The 15,363-nt window shown below is 41.0% G+C and overlaps 1 protein-coding gene across 3 annotated transcripts in view; it reads right to left on the bottom strand.

Moving 5' to 3' along the window:
• LRRC32 (leucine rich repeat containing 32) overlaps positions 1-15,363 on the bottom strand; it is a 49,297-nt gene that overhangs the window by 21,040 nt on the left and 12,894 nt on the right. The window contains exon 1 of one of the 3 annotated variants that reach the window (XM_003764629.4): positions 7,758-8,034. The exons of 1 other annotated variant lie outside the window; for it this stretch is intronic. The gene's annotated coding sequence lies outside the window, so the exon portion shown is untranslated. Of the gene's footprint in view, positions 1-1,830; positions 2,175-7,757; positions 8,035-15,363 lie in introns of those variants that run through there. One more of the 3 variants, XM_023499689.2, reaches the window with a different exon arrangement.

Here is a 15,363-nt window from a genome sequence, read left to right as displayed (position 1 = left end):
TGAGGCAGCTCAGTGTATGGACCTAGAGACAGGAAAACCCCGCCTCAGACACTTATCAATTATGTGACCCTGAGAAAGTCACTCAACTTGTTTGCCTTAATTCACTGAAGAAGGCAATGGCAAACCACTCTAGTATTTTTACAGAGAAAACCCCATGCATTGGAAGGTGTGCAAAGATTGTCTCATATATAGATATACCCATACATACATATACACACCTGCTCACATATATGTATATATGAAAATCTTTGCACACCTTTCAGTATGTCTGTATGTATATATGTATATACATACATGTGTATAGGTATATATATATATATATATATATATATAAAATTTGGTACAAAAGTATAAATAGAAAGTAGAAAAAGGTTGACTTGAAGGGGAAAGTGCTAGCTGCCAGGGAGGCTGGGGAAAGGCTTCCTGGAGAAAGTGATTATTGAGCTGTTTTAAAGGAAGCCAGGGTTTTCAGTATTCCCAAGGTGAGAAGGAAGGGAATTCTAGGCATGGGGTACAGAGGAGTCAAATGTGCAGAGATGAATATAATGATATCTCCAATGAATGGCTATTTGGTTCCTGCTTCAAGTTTTCCAGTGATGGGGAACTCTTCCCTTCCCTCACTTAACACCCTCCCATAACTGCTATTTCAAACAGCTCTTATTGTGAAGTAGTTTTCCCTATGTTAAACCTGAACCTGTCCCCTTTCTAACCTCACCCTGCTGATTCTAGTTGTCTCTGCTTAAAGCCAAGAGAACTTCTCTTCCAGGAAGCCTTGAAGTCAGTGAACACAATGAGTAGGTGTTGAGGTTATTCCCAGATTCTTGCAGGAATGAATGGTTTCCACGGCTGTCAGCATCTTGGTCACCCCTCTCTGAACAGGCTTAGTTTACCAGCATCTCTCCTAAAATCTGGTTCCAGTACTGAATACAATACTCCACGTATAGTCTGACTAGAACAGAGGACCTAGGCCCATGAAGGGGGATCTTTTAAAAAAATTTCTATATTTCCATATGAGTCATGTTGGGAGAGAAGAATCAGAAAAGGGGAAAACCACGAGGAGTATAGGAGGAAGAGAAAGGGAAAAAAGTGAAAATAGTACGCTTTGATCCACATTCAGTCTCCATAACTTTCTCTCTGGATGTGAATGGCATTCCCTATTCAAAGTTTATTGGAATTGCAGTGGATCACTAATTGCTGAGAAAAGCCAACTCTACCATAGCTGATCATCATAGGGTCTTGCTGTTTCTGTGCACAATATCCTCCTGGTTCTGCTCACTTCAGTCAGCCTCGGCTTATGTAAGTCTTTCCAGCCCTTTCTGAAATCAGCCTGCTCATCATTTCTTGCAGAACAACAATATTCCATTACTCTCAGATGCCACAACTTGTTCAGCCATTCCCCAATTGATGGGTATCCACTCATTTTCCAATTTTTTGCCAACACAAAAAGAGGTGCTACAAACATTTTTGCACATGTGGATCCTTTCCTCTCTTTTATGATCTCTTTGGGATACAGACAATATTATAGACAGTAAGGAACTACTGGATTAAAGGTTTGATAGTCCTTTGGGCATAGTTCCAAATTGTTCTCCAAAATGGTTGGATCACTTCACAAGTCTACCAACAATGCATTAATGTCGCGGTTTCCCCACATCCCCTCCAACATTTACTATTACCTTTTCCCTTCATCTTAACCAGTCAGAGTTGTTTTAATTCGAATTTCTCTAATCAATAGTGAATTTCTCTAATAAATAGTGATTTAGAACATTTTAAATGACTATAGATGGCTTTATTTTCTTGGTTTTCTACTTATATATCCAAAGATTGAGTTACCTTTCATTTGACAAGCAGACTGGGTAGGGCACTCGAGACTGGAGTCAGGAAGACGTGAATTCATGTCTGGCCTCAGATTCTTATTGGATGTGTCCTCCTGAACAAGTCTTTTAATCTCTGTCTGCCTCAGTTGCAGGGATGATATTAGCATCTACCTCCCAGTTTTGTGGTGATGATCAAATGAGGGAAAATTTGAAAAGTGCTCAGCACAGAGCCTAGAACAAAGTAGGTGCTATATAAATGCTTATTTCTTTATCACACTGGAGACTGATATTAAACTTGCAATTCATTAAAACCCTCAAATCTTTTTCACATGAACTTTTTTCTAGCTCTGCCTCCCTGGTTATTTGTTTGTTTTTAAACTCTCATTCAGGGATTTGCATTTATTTCTATAAAATAGAAGAGCTTGGAGGAAACTTGGAGACCATCCGGTCCAATTTCACAAATGAGAAAACCTCACTAGAAAGGTGAGTGATTTGGCAAGGCAAGTCTCAGGTACTGTTGGGATCAGAAATGTCGGGACAGTTGGCATACATGCAAGCCAGAAGAAATAGGTCCATAAAGCCAGGAAAAGGGCACAGGCTGAGAAATACATACAGACAGAAATTTGGTGGAGATTCCAAACTCTAGGCATTTGGACTAACCCAGAAGAGAAATAATGGAGACACAAGGGAACCTAGAGGTGTTTGGGACCAATTCCCTTATTTGATTGATGATCAGATAGTCTCAGAAGGAAAGGGGACTGCCCAGGATCAAAAGGATGTGGGAGGAACAAAATCCAGGGGTCTGTGATGAGGGGTTTAGTTACTGTCAATCAAGCTGTATTCGAATGATCTTTCTGACCTCTTTATCTCTTCTGTTTGCCATTGTCTGGCCCCAAGTAGTGTTTGTTTTCTTAAGAATTCTCTTCTAGCTTGGGAGATTCTAGTAGAAATAATTAACTTTACATAGATTTGTTATTATTATTGTTCAATTGGATCTGACTACATTTGGGGTTTTCTTGGCAAAGATGCTGGAGTGATTCGTTGTTTCCCTCTTCAGCTGGTTTCATAAATGAGAAACTGAAATAAACAGGGTTAAGTGACTTGCCCAGTGTCCTGCAGCTACTACTTGCTAAGTGTCTGAAGCTGGTTTTGAACTCTTATCCTCTTGTCTCCAGAGCCATTGCCCTGACCACTGAACCACCTACCTGCTAAGTGAAGCTAGAACATCAACTCGGGTCTCCCTCAGCAAAGTGTTCCCTGATTAATTGGAGAATGAGGAGAATGATGGGGAGAGTAGGATAGACTTTAGACAAGTCATCCGGAGTCACTTTGCCTCTCAACAGATTAGACTAGACACTGTATTTTATAGCCTCTTTCAGGTTTGACAAGCTGCATTCTAAGATCTCTTCCACTTCAGACATTCTATGTGTTGTATTCTACATTTGTCCTTCATCCTCTTCCAGATCTAATGTTCTGCTGTAGGTTCTATATTCTCTGTTCAAAGATCTCTTTCAAATTATGTTTTAAGATCTTTTCTACCTCTCACAAGCTAAGTTCTAATGTCCCTTTTAGTTTCGATAATCTGCGTTTTCTGATATAACTTTCAGTGTTCTATGATCCCAACCAGTTCTGACATTTTGTGTTCTAAGACTTTTTATGTGTTCTGTGCTCTAACCTTCTGTGTCCTATGGTCCCTCCCAGGTCTGACACTCTGGATTCTAAGGTTTCTTCTAGTTCTGACAGCCTGGGTTTCAAGGTCCCTTCAAGAAGTCAGCTGTGCTTGTGTCTGCACACAGTTTCCTAGCAGGGGATGGAATGCTAAGGTGGGGAAGGGAGGGGGCCCAGCAGCAGTAGCATGGGAGTGTTCCCACTTAACTTTAGGTGGAACTGTTCCAACACCACCCACCTTCCTCCCCCAGATTTTCATGTGACTATATTAAAAAACAGTCTGCCCCCTTTCCTTATTTCTCCCACTGAAGGAAATGACAACAGGGACAATGAATATAATTTCTTTCACTTACATAATAAGGTTTTGACCTTTGTGATGGGCTTTCCTGTATCATCTGAGCTTGAGCACAATTTTAGGAAGTGACTAGTGAAAATGTTTTTGGTTCCATTTTACAGATGAGGATAACAAGCCCGGGAAAGTGATTTGCCTAAGATCACATGGCAAACTCAGGCCCCAGATGGGACTAGAATGTAGGAGTCTCTCAGGTGTATGTCTAACTATCTATCTACCCTTCTCAGCCTGGCTATCTTACCTTCTTCCCCACTCACAGCCATTTGAGAACCCAACGAATTATATGCATAAACAGACTAGACATCCATCAAATCAATATCATTTTAGATCCCCTGGGAAAAGATTTCCCAACTCCCAGAATATATATTTTTAAAAGTAGCATCATGTGAGTCAGGGCAATGGGGTGGACAAAGGGGATTGAAGCTAAGAAGGCTTAGGCTGGTATCTCCTCTGAAACATCAGGTGTGCCGTCTGTCCTCAAGATGCTTATAGTCAACAGGAGATGGGACAGAAAAAGTGCACAGATAAGCAAATAAAGTAATTTTAGAGTTTGAGGGAAGGACACTGGAACCTTTGTTCTAGGTAGAAATGAGAAATAAAAGAGAAACTCTTTGTTCATCATAAAGCACCATAAAGGCAAGTTGTGATGATGGTTGATGAGCTTGAGCAAGTAAGTCCCTTTCCCTTTCTGGGGCCTCAGTTTACTCATCTGTTGCAATGGGACTCTGAGGAGATAGTGGACATAAACCATTAAAACCCCAAACTGTTAACATTTACAACCAAACAGGAAGGAGAGAAGTTGTTATCAGCCTCCCGGGATAGACTGGCTCTGGCAGCCCAGGGGCTGAGGAGCCCCATCAGACACACACAGGAGACTGACTCATCAGGTTGGCACCCACCCTGCTGCCTGGGACTGCATAGCTTCTGTGTTGAGGGATGGGGAAGACTGAGAAAGAAGAGGTGGGTTGGGAGGGGAAGCTTTTCAAGGTCCTTGCTGGGTCCTAGGATTGAGCTGGAAGTGGTCTTATTGCAGAATAACAGAGCAAGCAAAGAGTATGGCAGGATTTATCCCTAGATCTTCTGCTTCTAAATTCCACTCCCATCTTCCCTGAAACTCCGAGAGTCCTTTGGTTGCTCCAAGAATCCTAGAAATTTTAGGCTGTAAGAACTGGACCATTATCAATGGGCGTGGCTGAGTTCAGACTTTGTGATGATGGTGGTAGTACTAATAATAGTTGTGGTGGTAGTAATGGTGATGGCCGTAATAGTAGTAGTATTTAGCATTTAAATGATACTTGAAATTTTGCAAAGAGTTTATATATGTTATTTCTTTGATCCTCATGATCACTCTGGAATATAGGTGCTATGAATATTCCCATTTTACAAATGAGAAAAGTGAGGAAGAAGCTAAAAGAATCACAAAGCTAATAAGTATCTAAAGCAGAATTTGTGTCTTTTACAGAAAAGGAAACTGAGACTTAAGAGAAGGAAAATAACATTCTTAGGGCCCCTCCACTCAGTTCTGTCTCTTGAGGCCAGCACTTTCCCATTACATTACCGAGCAGTGTATCACAGATGATCTCTCTATGTACAAAATATCCTTCTTTTCTGGGTGACTTTCTACATGAGGGTATAGTAGATAAGCCCCAGACTTGGAACTGGAGGACCTGAATATGAAGCCTAATTCTGATGTCTATTATGTGGCCATCTAGAAATCATTTCAACTCCCTGGGCTTCAGTTTTCACATCTAGAAAATGGAGAATGTAATACATGAGATTTGATAAACACTTATTAAGTCTTTACTCTGTCAGCCAATAAACATTTATTTAGCACCTACTGTGTGCCATGCATTATGATAAGCACTGGAGATATAAGTCCCTACCCTCAAGTAGTTTAATTGAGGAGTAAATAACCATGTACAAATAAAGTAAATATAGGATAAATTTGGAGGCAATCATTAGAAGGAAGGCACTAAAATTAGTCAGAAACGGATTGCTGTAGGTAAATGGCACACTGGAATAGAGTTCCTGAGACCTGAACTCAGAAAGACCTGAGTTCAAATGTGGCCTTAGAGCTTTGTGTGATCCCAGGCAAGTCACTTTATCCTGTTTACTTCAGTTTCCTCATCAGTAAAACGAGCTGGAGAAAGAAATGTCAAACCACTCCAGTATTTTTACCAAGAAAACCCCAAATGGGGTCACAAAGAGTCAGACACGACTGATCAACAACAAGAAGTTGGAATTTAAGTTGGGACTTAAAGGAAGCCAGGGATAGAAATGAGGAGGGAAAGCACTCCAGGCATGAGGGACAGACAGAGAAAATATCCAGAGTCAGGAGTGCCTCAAGGATCAGCAAAACAGCCAGTATCATAGAGTACCTGACAGGGGGTGAGTGGGTGGAGGGTATTGTGTGTGTGTGTGTGTGGGGGGGGGGGGGAACATGGCATTCCAGGAAGAGGGGAAATGTGTGAGCAAGGGCACAAAAGTAGGAAAGTAGAGAGCATTCTGGCCAGGTCAGCTCATCTATGGTACGTGAGACAAGTGTAGGGCAATGAGCCTGGGGAGTTGGTTGGAACCTGAGTGTGGAGGGACAATATTGCCAGATTGAGGATGAGGAGGTCAGGGGCAGTAGGCAATAAGCAGGTCAGGGAGAGGGAGAGGAAAGAATCCAAGAAGACTACTAGATTTTGAGTCCGGGACAGAGAATAGATGCCATGGATTGCAAGAACAGGTAGGTTTATGGGGAAAGATGACAAGTTCACTTTGGAAGATGTTGATTTTGAAATGCTAGTGAGACATCCAGGAAGAGATGCTTATAGTCAGCTGGAGATCCAGCTCAGGGGGATGTCAGAACTCGAAGATATGGGGGGGGGGGGGAGAGTGACTCTAGAGACAGCATTCAAGAGAGTACTAAAGGATGGAGGGATTGGGGAGGGAGTCCCAGATGAGGCTGGGGAGAACAGTATAGAGAGGGCTCAAGACAGCATTTGAGGGACTAAGTAGGAGGAAATATGTTCTTTCCTAGATTCAGTACAGGTTAAGAGAGTCTGGGCCACTGTCCCATGTACCAGTTGGAGGCTACTTTGGGGAACACTTGAAGGTTAACTCATCTTGTCTGCTTGGGCAAATTACTCTGTGGCCCTCAGATTTCCCCATCTGTAAAACAAGGGGGGCTTGTCCAAATGGCTTTTACATTCTATATTTTAATGTCTCATCTAGCTCTGAGAGTTCCTCTTCCAGCTCACAATTCCCAAGCATCACAGATTCTGCTTCCAAACCACCTCCATTCACCTGTCTGGAGTCATGTGCCTCAGTCCCCTACATCAGATTCCCTGTGGGCACCTTCCCTTCACCAAGCGCCAAGGGGCTCTAACTCTGGTCCTCTGCCCCCCAACTTTCCCTATAATCTACAGTGCTGGAGACAGGGGCCGATTTCCAAACTGTTACAGAGATGAACTAGCAAGGGGGGAAAAATTTAGATTTGAGTGGGAGGTGGGGACTCTCAGATCTCCCCGATCTGGGAAACAGTTTCAGGAATAGTTGCTCGTTCCTCTTACTACTTATAGATTTAAAAGTACTTCCCCAGCAGCAGACCAGCTCAAGAAGTGGTCCAGGTAGCCATCTGACAGGAGAAAACTCACGTTCCTAGAAGGAAAGTGACCGGACCAAGATCACTTGGAGAGTCAGTGCTGAACCTGGCCAGGCCATAGGAGCTCTGCGGCAATTGATCATCCTAGCCCCCTCCTCGCTCACCCCGGCAAAAGCGCAAGCTTTCGACTCTGTGTTGTAGGTTTCAAAACGAAGCCAGATTAACTTCTCACAGTCTGAGATTTATAGGGTTTGAGAAAGACGGGAGATGGGGGGGGGGGGGCGCTTGGGGAACAGAAGAAAACGGTCCCGGGGAACCCCAGTCGCGCGCTTACCTTACTCAGCAGGGGCGCCGTTTGTCTCCCCGAAACCCTGAGTTCATCTTGCCCCGACGTTTTTAGGGCTCCGGGACGTCTGTCCTCCCCCTAACACTCCCTTCCTCCCTTCGGGGAACACTCCGAGCATCCCTTCCTTTGTAGACTCAGGCTTTAGAGAGACCACCAGGCGGGCTACAAGAAAACCGGGACCCTGGAGAGGAACAGTCAGTAATCCCGATTTGGGACAACTTCTGCTTTAAATTACGTCCCTAGTAGCTCGGCCACATCCCCCTCCCTCCCTTTTCCCCTCCCCCGCCCTGAGAGCGCGCTGGGTCCTAGAGGGGGAGGCGTTCGGGGAAATGCGCGTGACTCTATTTCTCGGGGGGATAGCCAGAACTTGAATCATCTTTTTCTACTGGAGTGTGAGTTAATGCTGAGCCGCAGGCTTTGGGGGGAGGGGGGAAGAAACGGGGGGGGGGGCGGTGGTGGAGGCCCGGAAGGCAAGGAGATAGAATTGAATATCAATAGAGGAAGCCTGGTTTGGAGTAAGAAGAAATAGGTCGGAGATCTATCTCTCCCCGCTTCTGTCTGGTAAGTACCATCGTAAACAAAGCACATTTTCTCAGCCTCAGTTTCCTTCTCCTTACGGTGAAGTGTTGGGATGATCGTTAAGGTCTCTTCCAGGACTGACATTCTGTGATTCTTACTGTGTTTACATCCCTGGGAAAGCCTCTTCCAGTAACGTCTGATCTCCTTGCCGGTACTTCCACAAATGCTCCATTTCCTGACTCTGTGTTTTCACGTTTGGGGTGCTCCTGACCTCCCTGACTTTTTTAAAGTTTCAGCTAAAATCTTTCCTCCCTGCAAGAAAACTTCGTGCTCCTTCTTAATGTCCATGCCTTCCTCTGCTTCCCAAGTTACCCTACATAACTAGGCAAATAGAGGCCGGATTGATACATTAAGTATAGATGAAAGACGGATAGACATGTTGTTTGGTCATATTGGATGCTTTTTTGGAATTTTCTTGGGAAGGATACGGGAGTGGTTTGCCATTCCTTCTCCAGCTCGTTTTACAGATGAGATAACTGAGGCAAACAGAGTTAAGTGACTTACCTAGGGTCACATAGTTTCTGACTATCTGAGAGTGAATTTGAACTCTAGTAGAGGAGAGACCCTTCCTGGCTCCAGGCCCAACATTCTATTTATTTCACCATCTAGATATAGTTTGTATATAATTATATTTGCCTGTTGTCTCCTTTATTAAATTATAAAGTCTCTTTAGGGCAGTATTGCTTTTGCCTTCCTTTGAACCCGGAAACACAATGGGGATACAGTTAAGTATCTACTTTACACAGCTTCTAGCACATAATTGGCATTTAACATATGTTTGCTAATTGACTTTCCCTTTCTGAACTCTTAGTTTTTTCATCTGCACAAGAAAAGTCCTATCCACCTCAGATATTCTTTTCCTGTGGCAGAGAACAGAAAGGAATCCTTCACACTCATTTCCCTGAGTGCAGAGGATTGGATGTTTGCAAGAGCAGTTTGGGGAGTTTGGAAGCTCCCAAGCATAGAATAGGAGGAGAAATACTAAGGGCAACTTCAAATGTGCTGTTTCAGATAGATAGAAAATGGAAGGAAGGAAGGAAGGAAAAAAGGAAGGAAGGAAGGAAGGAAGGAAGGAAGGAAGGAAGGAAGGAAGGAAGGAAGGAAGGAAGGAAGGAAGGAAGGAGAGAGGGAGGAAGATCATATAGAAAGAGAGATACATGGATGCATAAATAGAAAGATAGACAGATGTAGATAGATAGGTAGATAGAAAGATAGGTGAATGAGTGGATAGAAAGAAAGGAAGGAAGATAGAAAGACCAGATATAGATGGATAGAGATAGGAAAATGGATGGATGGATGGATGGATAGAAAGTAGATGGATATAGATAGAAAGATGGATAGATAGATAGATAGATGAATGGATGAATAGATGGATAAATAGATCTCAAACCTTTTGAGGATTGTGTTTTTCTGAGATGGAAATGTCAGAAGAGGAAGGAAGCTTAGAGATCTTGTGGTTCTAGCTACTCATTTTACATCTAGGAAAAGTGAATGAAGCCCAGAGTGAGGAAGTAACTGTATCAAATTACTGATCTAAGATTCAAAGTTGGTTCTTTTGACACAAAGTTTAGTTTCCTTCACACTACAGACCTAGAAATTGAGAAATAGAACATAAAATTCCAGGCAATTTACTCTAAAATCAATTACAGAAGCCAATACTGGAAGGTTTTCAGAGCAGGGAGAGATTAGTTGTAGGCTGGCCTATTCAGGGAAAGCTTCCCGGAAGAGGTTGCCAGGGAAAGGCAGAGCTGGCAGGAACCCCAAAATGCCATCCTCCAATTCAATCTTTTTATTTAAATTGACAAGGAAATTGAGGTCCATGGATGTTTAATGACTTGCCTAGGTGCACATGGAAAGCAAATAGCAGCTTCTCTCTGACTCTAAACCAGGTTTGCCCCCTGGCAAACAAAATAGTTTACCTAACTATCTCTTTAATGTCTTATAAGGTCCTTGGATACGGCTCTCAATCATAGAATAGTAGGATTTCAAAGCTGAAAGGGATTTTTGAAATCATTTGATCCAGTTCCCTGTACAATCCAGGAATCCCCTCTCCAACATGCCTAACAAGGATCCAGTCTTGACTTGAATACCTCCTGTTAAGAAAACTCATTACATTGGGAAATTAGCTGGATTTAAGATCTGATGATCTGACTTCAAATCTTGATTGATATTGAGGCCATACACAAGTTGCTTTCTTTTTTAGAACTTTTTTCTCCTCATCTGTATAGCCGGGGTGTGTGTGTAGGAATAATTCTCTACTTCCCAGAATTATTCCAAATGTTAAAGATTATATGTATATATATATATATGTATATGTATATATATATATACATATATATAAAGACATATTTATGTACACATGTATTATATAGGGCATTATCTCCTGAGAGAGCCCCCTTACATTGTACATCAGATCTAATTGACAAGTTTTTTTTTTTTTCTTTTGAATTACGATGGGTCTCCTGGCAATTTCTCAACTATTTTCTAGAGCTAATAGTTATATGTATTGGCTGATTCATTTAGACTGGAAGATATCCTTTAGGGACCTGCTATTAATTCACTTTTTAGAGGACTCTGGGGCTTACTAGTAGCAAGAAGGTAACCCATTCTAGACCTTTAATGTCTATAAGGTCCTTGAATACTGTTATTACCTAACAAGAATTTCTGAGGTCCAGGCATGCTCCCATTTCAGAGCTGAGGGTATCTATTCTAGTCTACCCACCTAAACAAAAACATCAGTTTTCAAGAAATAATGTTTTCTATCCCCTTGCCTTTGCACAAGGACTCACTTAAACTAATCAGGTATAGAAGTGTGTACTTTCATGAATCTGAGATCTCATTGACATAAGTAAACCTCCCGACCCTACAACAATATACCCTCCTCGCCATCCTCATCCCATGTGATTTTTGTCCAAGTCTTCTTGGAAATGGAATGGGTCAGTTCAAAGCATGGAGGGGTAGGGTCCACCCTTCATCTACATTTCTTGGTATCTAATAGATACCAATGGGGCATGGAAGCTTCATTACCTGATACAAACAATATTCTAAAGTGTCCTTGATTCCATCTAGTGACATAGACCCTTCCCCTGACACCCCGCTCCAAACTCCACCTTAGCGAGAAAGGTCTTCCTTCCTGAGTTGCCGTAGTGAGACTATTCATGCCTTAGTTAACAGCTATTTGCTGATAGGGCTCCCAAGCCCTCAATTGTGCTGCTCCCTAGCAATAAAGCCAATGACCTTTGCCAGACTTCCCTCTTGGAGCCTTTCCAGATGAGCACCTAAAAGCCCTCAAGAAGAATAACAACTAAAGCCTTAGTTTCCAGACCTGCAGAAATGGGTAGCTCAATGATTGTTAAGAAGTTGATTATTCTCCTCCTCCTCCTCCTCTTAACATTAAGCTTATTCAGTCAATTCTACTGCTGGATTTATCTAATAGTTAAGACATTTGCCTCTTTGTAAGGTTTAATTATAACCCCTAGAAGGTCTTTATGACCAAAGCAGAACTAGAGATCATTACTGATCACAAAATAGAAAATTTCGATTATACCAAACTGAAAAGTTTTTGTACAAACAAAACTAATGCAGACAAGATTAGAAGGGAAGCAATAAACTGGGAAAATATTTTTACAGTCAAAGGTTCTGATAAAGGCCTCATTTCCAAAATATATAGAGAATTAACTCTAATTTATAAAAAATCAAGCCATTCTCCAATTGAAAAATGGTCAAAGGATATGAACAGACAATTCTCAGATGAAGAAATTGAAACTATTTCTAGTCATATGAAAAGATGCTCCAAGTCATTATTAATCAGAGAAATGCAAATTAAGACAACTCTAAGATACCACTACACACCTGTCAGATTGGCTAAGATGACAGGAAAAAATAATGATGATTGTTGAGGGGATGCGGAAAACTGGGACATTGATGCATTGTTGGTGGAGTTGTGAACAATCCAACCATTTTGGAGAGTAGTTTGAACTATGCTCAAAAACTATGCTCAAAAAGTTATCAAACTGTGTATACCTTTGATCCAGCAGTGTTACTACTGGCGCTTATATCCCAAAGAGATTATAAAGAAGGAAAGGACCTGTATGTGCACGAATGTTTGTAGCAGCCCTTTTGTAGTGGTAGAAACTGAAACTGAATGGATGTCCATCAGTTGAGAATGGCTGAATAAATTGTGGTATATGAAAATTATGGAATATTACTGTTCTGTAAGAAATGATCAACAGGATGATTTCAGAAAGGCCTGAGAGACTTACATACTAACTGATGCTGAGTGAAATGAGCAGACCAGGAGATCATTATATACTTCAACAAAATACTAGATGATGACCAGTTCTGATGGATCAGGCCATCCCTCAGCAACAAGATCAACCAAATCATTTCTAATGGAGCAGTAATGAACTGAACTAGTTATGCCAGAAAAATAACTCTGGGAGATGACTAAAACCATTACATTAAATTCTAATCCCTATATTTATGCACACATGCATTTTTGATTTCTTCACAAGCTAATTGTACAATAATTCAGAGTCTGATTTCTTTTGTACAGCAAAATAATGTTTTGGTCATGTATACTTATTGTGTATCTAAGTTATATTTAATATATTTAACATCTACTGGTCATCCTGCCATCTAGGAGAGGGTGGGGGGTAAGAGGTGAAAAATTGGAACAAGAGGTTTGGCAATTGTTAATGCTGTAAAGTTACCCATGTATATATCCTGTAAATAAAAGGCTATTAAATTAAAAAAAAAAAGAAGTTGATTATTCTCCTCCTCCTCCTCCTCTTAACATTAAGCTTATTCAGTCAATTCTACTGCTGGATTTATCTAATAGTTAAGACATTTGCCTCTTTGTAAGGTTTAATTATAACCCCTAGAAGGTCTTTATGACCAAAGCAGAACTAGAGATCATTACTGATCACAAAATAGAAAATTTCGATTATACCAAACTGAAAAGTTTTTGTACAGACAAAACTAATGCAGACAAGATTAGAAGGGAAGCAATAAACCGGGAAAATATTTTTACAGTCAAAGGTTCTGATAAAGGCCTCATTTCCAAAATATATAGAGAATTAACTCTAATTTATAAAAATCAAGCCATTCTCCAATTGAAAAATGGTCAAAGGATATGAACAGACAATTCAGATGAAGAAATTGAAACTATTTCTAGTCATATGAAAAGATGCTCCAAGTCATTATTAATCAGAGAAATGCAAATTAAGACAACTCTAAGATACTACTACACACCTGCTCGATTGGCTAAGATGACAGGAAAATAATGATGATTGTTGAGGGGATGCGGAAAACTGGGACATTGATGCATTGTTGGTGGAGTTGGAACTAATCCAACCATTTTGAGAGAAGTTTGGAACTATGCTCAAAACTATGCCTCAAAAGTTATCAAACTGTGCATACCTTTGATCCAGCAGTGTTACTACTGGGCTTATATCCCAAAGAGATTATAAAGAAGGGAAAGGGACCTGTATGTGCACGAATGTTTGTGGCAGCCTCTTTGTAGTGGTTAGAAACTGAAACTGAATGGATGTCCATCAGTTGGAGAATGCTGAATAAATTGTGTATATGAAAATTATGGAATATTACTGTTCTGTAAGAAATGACCAGCAGGATGATTTCAGAAAGGCCTGAGAGATCTTAACTAACTGATGCTGAGGAAATGAGTCAGGACCAGGAGATCATTATATACTTCAACAACAATACTAGATGATGACCGGTTCTGATGGATCAGGCCATCCTCAGCAACGAGATCAACCAAATCATTTCTAATGGAGCAGTAATGAACTGAACTAGCTATGCCCAGAAAAATAACTCTGGAGATGACTAAAACCATTACATTAAATTCCTAATCCCTATATATTTATGACACATGCATTTTTGATTTCCTTCACAAGCTAATTGTACAATAATTCAGAGTCTGATTCTTTTTGTACAGCAAAATAATGTTTTGTCATGTATACTTATTGTGTATCTAAGTTATATTTTAATATATTTAACATCTACTGGTCATCCTGCCATCTAGGGAGGGTGTGGGGGTAAGAGGTGAAAATTGAACAAGAGGTTTGGCAATTGTTAATGCTGTAAAGTTACCCACGTATATATCCTGTAAATAAAAGGCTATTAAATAAAAAAAAATAATTATAACCCCTACATCTACTTTCTGGATCAAACTTAAGAAATCTATATGTCATTCTATGTCATATTTCTTCAAGAGCTTGAAGATAGCTATTCTGTCCCTTCTAAGTTCTCTCTGAGTTAAATATCCCCAGTTCTTCAAGGTTCTTCAGAATTTTAATATAACCTAAATTCCTTGTTTTATACTATTCTATTTATTTCCTTTTGTGACCCAGAACTCTGCTATGATCCTCCCCTGGGGGAGGTTGTTTCAAAACAACCCTGAGAGGTAGGTGTTATTATTAGCAACCCATTTTACAAATGAAGAAACTGAGGCAGATAGAGATTAAGTGACTTGCCTAGGGTCTTGCTAATAAGTGTCCGAGGTGAATTCGAACTCTGTTCTTTCAGACCATGATTAAAGCCATAGATTTTAGTTTATGGTTCTCCCCAGGGGTTTGTCAGTGGCCATTGGCAATGGCAGCACAGTTGAGGGTTCGGGAAGCTCACCCCCAAATAACGAAGGCACGAGTTCTCTGACACAGCAAGTGCTTCCGAGCTGCCTGGGTGAGAGCAGACTTCGTTATCTCACTGGGACCTCGAGTTATCTTTGATTCTTCCATTCCCTCTCAATTAACAGGATCACCAATAATTACTTAAAAAACTCCTCACACCTGTCAGCTCTAGAGTGGGAGGGATCCCCAGGGGTAATCTCCTTCTTCGCACAGATGGGTTTAAAGTGACCTGCCTGAGATACATACTTAGTCTCTCAGAGAGAATTTGAAAGCAGGTCTTCATTCATCCTCCTTCTGCAATAACCTGATTTCTAAGCCCATTGTTACCACTTTAATGCCCTTTTCCATCAGGCAGCTAGGTGGTG

The sequence above is a fragment of the Sarcophilus harrisii genome, chromosome 3, assembly GCF_902635505.1.
Source record: "Sarcophilus harrisii chromosome 3, mSarHar1.11, whole genome shotgun sequence".
NCBI lineage: Eukaryota > Metazoa > Chordata > Mammalia > Dasyuromorphia > Dasyuridae > Sarcophilus > Sarcophilus harrisii.
This window is presented reverse-complemented; position numbering and strand designations above follow the sequence as displayed.